Below are 7,657 nucleotides of genomic sequence, written 5' to 3' on the forward strand. Positions count from 1 at the left end.
CTGGCAACCCGGTGAAGGGGACTTTTTTAAATCTTTTTTTTCCCCTAATACACCCAATATTTTTGTGAAATACAAAAAGACCACCAAAAAAAAAAAAAAATCCGGATTATAACAATCAGGAAAAACACTGGTGTATATTTTTTCCACTCTTCGGATGTGCAGATATATTTAATAGGAAGTGTTTGAAGCTTCTCTAACAGCACATTCAATTAGAGAAAGCTATTAGAAATCATAAGAAAAAATCTCTCAAACACATTAATCCATTCAGCAAGCCATAATGGACATGTAATATAATTTCTTTTTACTGGCTTTGAGGAACACAAAAGATCTGTGTTGGTCCACTTAAAATTTGGGGTTTGTGGAGCGCCTGGGTGGCTCAGTCGATTAAGCATCCGACCCATGGTTTTGGCTCAGGTCATGATCTCGTGGGTTGTGAGATCGAGCCCTGCATTCGGCTCTGAGCTCAGTAAGGCATCTGCTTGAAGATTCTCTCCCTCTGCCCCTCTCCCTGCCCCACAAGCACACGTGCTCTCTCTCTCAAATGAATAAGTCTTTAAAAAAAATTTGGAGCTTGTTTTTTTGTTTTTTTTTTGTTGTTTTAAAGATTTATTCATTTGAGAGAGAGACAGCAAGCACGTGGGGAGGGGCAGAGGGAGAGAAAATCTTAAGCAGACTCCCCGCTGAACATGGAGCCCGACTCAGGGCTCAACACTGGGCTTGATCCCACTACCCTGAGATCATGACCTGAGCCAAAATCAAGAGTCAGATGCCCAACTGACTGAGCCACCCAGGCATCCTAAAAAAAAATTTGGAGTTTGAAATTAAATATAAAAATTTTAGACATTCTTTTCATGCATGATTTTTTTTAATGTACCTAAATTGAGTATATATTTTGATTACTGTATTTGGAAGAAAACATTCCTTTGTCTTGTCTAAGTATTCTAAAATAAAAGTGTGCAATGGAACCAAAGGATTTATTGATCAGCTAGCATTAAGTGTTCAGATATAATGAGTATAGAAAGTATAGTGGACATACGGAGTATTAAAGATGCCAAGTTGATCAGATAGTAATATTACATTAAAACATTTGTGATTACTTCCTTGTAACATTTTGATAAATTGTTAGGCACTTAGTCAAGATCTGTCTTCTTTTTTCCAACCTATAAAATGTATTACCCAGAAGTATTATACATTCCACATATAATTCCAAAATGTGATGATATGCTTTGGGTATTTTTTTTAAGCTACATGGTTATATAAGAACATTTTTTCACAAAAACCAAAACTTCTAAATAATCCATAGGTACAGTTAAAGAAGAAATTAAATTTCCTTCCATTCCAGCCCATCTCTACTGCCCTCCCTGAAGAATGCCTTTTGGTATTTTTATCTTAGTACTAAATGTGGAATGGGAGCTAACATTTTCCAAGGAAGCTGAACTTGTCTCCAGGTTCTGAGAAGCCCCCCTGTGACCTGGGTCTTTACCATCCCCTAGGTGACCCCCTGCTATTCCCATAGTGACTCTCCAATCCCATCCTCCTCACCACCATTTCCTGCTCCCCTACTCAGCCTGGTGGCAGAGCAAAAGGTGTCTTATGTCGGGGCTAAGCCATGTGCTCAGAGCCCTAGTTAGTTCTGCAAGGCTTCTCTAGATCACTGCCGATCAGACATTCCTTCTCAGATTTTCATTCTCCCTGCCATTGCCTGTCCCCACAGCCTACACAGCCTCCGTGACTCTCACTTCAAAACAACAGGAAAATGAAAACAAAGTTCCTTCACAACCTGCAAAACTACTTCCTGTCTCTTCTGTGTGCGATCCAATGGGTTGAGACCAGTTCATCCCAGCTGGCTCCCTTTCCTTCCCCCCTCCCCCACCCCCCCTTACTGCACTCACCTCCACCTTACTGCTGTGGTTTGCCCTTGTTTTCCCTCAGAGTCAGAGGAAGAGATGCTCTGTCCCAGGCTGGTTCCTTCACTGTGCTTTCCATATTGGAGTCACAAGGAGAGCTGTTAAAATGCAGCCTCCCTGGCCTCCCCTACAGGATTCTGGCTGGCTGTGCAGGTCTGGAATTGAGACAGTGGGATCTGCATTTTTAGAAAGCTCCAAGTGATTGTCAGCCAGCAAACCACTGCATGAGACCGTGTTCCCTGTGGGTTTTCAGACCTTGCTCCCTTTCCCACCTCCCACACGTTAAGACTCAGACTGTGCAAACAAAGTTGCAGTTTTTTCATTTCATGCCACTAATTTAAAATCTCTCATGAGCACCATCAAGCTTTGGGAGGGGGTGGGAAGAAGTGGACGGCCTTAAACTTGCAAACCAAAGATAACTCATTCTCTTAGTCTGTCTTGGGCTTCAGACTGCCTCTTTAGAAGAAATGCTCAGCTTCTCGGAGCCTCTTCCTCTTTTCCTCCGTGAGATGGCATCTGACAGATGGGAGGGTAGAGATTATGGGAAGTGGGTTCTCCAATGCTTGGGCTCAGGTCCTTGGACAGTCTTGCTGCAGTCTCTGTCATCGGGCTCTGTCCTTGCTGAATCTCCTGGTTGACGTCGGTGACTTCTTGGCGTGTTCTGCCACTGACCACAACTCTGCCATCACCTTTGGTCTTGAGGTCTCCACTTTTGACGGCCTCCATTTTCCAACGTTAGGACCATTTATCAGTGTGGCCCCTGGGGGCAGGGGTGGGGAAGGAGGTTGGAACTTTGGAACATCCTGAACATCTTGCTCAAGCTTGGGGAAGCCAACAGTATTTTCTCAGACTAATTAGACAATCCCCTCTACCAGTGCTGAGCTAGTGTCTCTGTGCCATACTGGGTGTGCCTAGGAAGGCAATCCATGACCCCAGCGTGCAACTTCTGTCTCACTCTCCATCCCTACCCATGCCCCCCTCCCCGCCCCCCACTGCATACTCCAGGTTTGGCCTCAGGAATGCAGGTGCAGTCACAGGTGTCCTAACTTAACAACCTACTCTTCCTTTCCGTGTCTCTCTCCCTGTCTTAGGAGTCATTCTACTCTCTCCCTAACGAAGGGGCTCTGCTTTTATCATAGGCTAAGTTCCCTCTGTCTACAGCTTAGAGACAAACTGCACATTCAGCCGTCCAAGCTTTACATTTAGTATGTGAATGGGGCTCTTAAAATGTAAAACTTCCTTTTCATTCTCAATAAGACCTGACTTTCAAGACTCCTTATCATCTTCCTAGAGATGCCAAAGAATAGTAAAATAATAAAAGACTCTGAGGGTCACAGCTAAATAGTGACTGTTGTTACCCTACTATACCTACTTTCCTTTCATGCCATTACTAATCTTCATGGCCTAGCTTTAGGGGACGGACTGGGGGCGGTGGGTAGAGACATCTACAAGGAACATGGGGTCTTTAATATTATCAAAGTATTGGCCCCACGTAGACACTCTTGCCCCGGACTTGCTCTTTCCAGCCTCCGTGTTTGCCTGTTCTGGTCTTAGTACCTTGAAAGTCCTTCCCCTGACAGCTTGCCGTGTTCCGATGTCACCCCCACCACGGACCTTTGCCGGCTCTTCCCTCACTTCGAGGCCCCTTCCCAGCACTTCCTTCAGAATCTGTTTATCCCGGTGAGAGAGCATTTATCACATTATAAATAGGCCTATCTGCGCCTAACATATAGCGAAATCGTGAGCTCCTTTCTGCCTTGGAAAGCTCTCCGGCCTTTCAAATTTACCTGTTCTTCAAGACCCCCATTTAAATTTGATCTCCTCTGTGAAGTCTTCCCTAACCATCGCTGTTGGAAATGACCTGCCCCCAGAGCAGTCACGGGCCGCGCGCTCGGATGCTCATGAGACGCATGCACGGAAACTCGCCAGGGAGCCCTGGGCGACGGGAGGCCCTGGGAGACGCTGGCACGGGCATGTGAGAAAGGATCCCGGGCGGCGAGTGGGTAAGTATAGGGGCCTTCGGGAAGAGCGGTTTAGATTTGATGCCTCCACCTGAGTTAAAGCTCCTGAAGGGCAGAGGCTAAAATCAGTTTTTCCCAAACATTTCTTTTTTATATATATGCTCCATCTCTGCGTCCACTTCAGCATTTCCGGCAGTGCCTTATGCATAGCAGGCAGCCAGTGAATGTCTTTGATCGACTGACAGGTGCTCAGAAAACCTAGCCCGATGGACTTTCTTGCGATGCCTTCCTTTCCTGAGAGCCCATTAATTTTTAGGTTGTTTTCCTTGAAATGTTCGGTGTGCTTCCCCCGCCCCCCGCCAACACCCCCTTCTTTTTGCCTTCCACAAGATCCCGTCTTGATCAGCCGCTCTCATTCTCTGTTTTGTGATCTTCTGGCAAGCCTTAAAATGTGCATTTGGGGTGGAAGCAGTGGGGAGAGGCAGGACTGGGGACCAACCCAGTTTAGCGCCTGGAAGGGAAGTGGCCCGGTGCAGGGTGCAGAAACACTCCTGCGGATTTCAGAGACAGCTCCTGTCAGCAGTGGAGGCTTTCCCACGTGGGCAGCCGTGAGCTCTGTGGTTCTCACCCTGCCCCTGAAAGTCAGGCAGACAGCAACTAGTTCTTACCTCCTTTGTTGTACATTTGGGTCTGGGGGCTAGAGGTTAGACTGGTCTCACTTGAAGCTCTAGACACTGCACAGGGGTCCTAACGAGCGCCCCTTGGTGCAACGATTCTTGGAGGATGGTAGTGCTCATCCTAACAGAAAAACCTCTGGGTCAATAGTTACTGCCTTTAGAGAACAAGGCGGCACAGACGTTGTCTCAGCATAGGAAAACCAAGATTTGCATCCCCCAGATCACCTGCAAGGGAGATGATGCCGAGCACAGATGACAGTGTGAGAGCCTCAAGGGTTAGCCCAATGGCTGCCCTTGCTGATGCATGGGGTTATATTATTTCCATTTCTTTCTTTTAAGATTTTATTTATTTATTTATTTTAGCGGGGGTGGAGAAAACATGCGGGTGAGTGGGAGGAGGGGCCGAGGGAGAGGGCGAGGCCAAGAATCTCAAGCCGACTCCAAGCTGAGCACGGAGCCGATTCCAGGCTCCATCTCACGACCCTGAGATCATGACCTGAGCCAAAACCAAGAGTCGGATGCTCAACCAACTGAGCCATCCAGGCGCCCCTATTATTTACATTTCTAAATCAAATATATTGGTGGGTCAACCAGCATTTTTAAGCACTGATTTTGGGCCTAGCACTCTGGGTACTGTTAGAGAAAGGCACTACCTGCTTGGGAGGACCTTGATAGGTGTCATGGATATAACCACTTAGGTTATAAAGCCATGTGGAATCAGAAGATTGAAAGCAGAGCCTGTGGCACAAAGTGCCAGAGGGTTCCAGCAGGAGAAATTAAGTCAAGCCAAAGTGGGCAGAGAGAGGTAGCATTTGACTCTGACAACACAGCCTGAGCAGAGGCACGGTGGGAATGTGAGCATGGAGGAAGTTGGGTGCAGGGGTGAGTGGCAGAGAAGAGGGAGGAGGGGAAAAGGAGAAAGCCCAAGAGCTTCTGGAATGAACAGGGACAGGGCTTGAATGGTTGACCACTTGGTTTCTTTTCATGAGTATACAGTTTGGAATATGCTTGGTTCCTGGTATTCCTGGGTCAGGTAACCTCTTTCCAGGATGATAGGCCATCCCATAGGCCCTGTTTACCTGGCCAGGGGTATTTTGCAGTGGCCTCTCTGTGACCCTGCTCAGGGGAACTGGTCTAGGAGGTCGGGATGGCAGGAGCCCTCTGACTTCATGTCTATAAGGGTATGTGTTTCCACTGTATAATTAGCAGCATCTAACAGACTGTATCAGCCCTTTTAGGATGGCTTTTGGCAAATGGGATAGAAATCTATTACACATTTAAATTATACTCAGTCTTCTCTTTAAAAGGTTTTCTGTAGCAAGTCTGCTCCACTCCACGTCCAAGTATGTCTCAGACCGTGAATCAAAAGGAAGTAGGTAGCTTGTTCTCTTGGGCTGAAGAATTAAGAAATCTCCACCCAAATAACAGGTAGGTGGTGGGAAAAAAAAAAATAATAACATCTCCCTTCATGCTTAATCATCAGGCAAGGAGAGGGTCAGGGGAGTGCTCAGTAATGGGGAAACCTCAGAAGATTTAAAGAGAATTACAGCCAGACAAGGCTGAACATTGGACGCCATCCAACAAAGCTCTTAAAAGATTGGAGTCACTGCCCTGCTCTTGAGCTCTGACCTGGAGGGAAGAGGAGTCTGGGAGACCTGGCACAGACACAAAAGTGCTGAATTGTCTTTCTGGTTCTGGATCCTCTTTAGCTCCCTGGGAAAGGGGGCCAGGGGTGGGCCATTCTTCATGAGTGCACCAAGCTAGACCGGCTAGGCTCACTTACAATCCCCTGCGGCTTTTCTCACCCTCAGCCCGGTTCGATTTCCAGACTGGAGGGATAATACAGTGCCGCCCCACCCCCACTGGCCCTGCCGACCTCTGGGCTGGAGCACTGTGACATCCCCTTACCACCAAACTGACATCTGCCATAGGCTTTAGGGGAGGGCGGGGGTAGAGGGACGACTAGGGAAATTAGACCGCAGAAGTCGTGAACCTGCAGCGTAGAGTCTGCCTATTTCCATGACCGTGCAGAGCGTCTCCACCCCACTCACCACCGTGTCCCGCAGAGGGGCCAGAGGACAGTACTTGGTACCGTGGAGTGATGCTAACGTTGAGAACATTACTGAGAACTCTTCCTCAAGCCTTGTCGTTGACACCTTTAGTCATTCTTCACACGGGCTGGGCCAGCGGCAGACTGTTGGAAGCAGCCACAAATGACTGGGTTGATTACCATATAAGGTGCTGTTTGGTGTTAGCAGTGAAGGTGGAACTGAGGCAATGAAACTGTTTTTCCTTGTGGTTTGTAAATTGATTTGATATCCATTCTTTAAAGAGAAGTTCAGAGAGCAAGGCTCACTGGGATATGTAGATAAGTCTTAGGTGTAGCCAGTGTGCCAGGCACTGTACTAAGGGCTTTGCCTACATGATTTCCCTTGGTCCTTACAACACTCCTAGTAATGGCCCCACTTCACAGAAGGGGAAACTGAGCCACACACCGATCAAGCGTCTTGCCCAGGGCCACTCAGCTGGTAAATGGTGGAGTGGGGATTTGAATCCAGGACTTTTGGATGTCAGAGCTTGAGCTCTCAATCCTGACACTGCATTGCCTGTCTCTATTTTGAGGGGCATCTCTCATGGAAAAATAACAGATCCATTGATTTAAGAACTTTTACTCAAGTCACACTGCCTGTGCTCCATGAGGGCAGAGGTTGTCTTCTAATTTGTATCTCTACGGAGCTGTGTGGAAACAGATGCTCATCCAGGTCAAGTAACTGCCCAAAGTCACCTGGTTTTGAGTGACACACCTGGGATTTGAACTAGAAGCTTCCTGGCTCTGCTCAGCCCCTTCACTACCATCTGGGGGATTTGGCCCCTGTTTGATGGGAAGGGTGGAGGGTCAAAAGGTGTGTTTTCCCAGCTGTCTTCCTGTAGGAACCCCTTCCCCATCTCCTTAGTCCTGCCCACTGCTCCCCTAGCCTCCCTTGCTCTACAGTTTCATCTCCCTTAGAGACATGCGGCTAGCTGGTGATCAGAACAGCCTCAAGTTCAGGGTGGAGGATGGACATGGCTTTGTAGAGAGGAGGAGGAAGCAACATCTGCATGGTTTCTACTC

The sequence above is a fragment of the Mirounga leonina genome, unplaced genomic scaffold (genome assembly GCF_011800145.1).
Source record: "Mirounga leonina isolate KUSES-001 unplaced genomic scaffold, KU_Mleo_1.0 Mir_93, whole genome shotgun sequence".
NCBI classification, from domain to species: Eukaryota; Metazoa; Chordata; class Mammalia; order Carnivora; family Phocidae; genus Mirounga; species Mirounga leonina.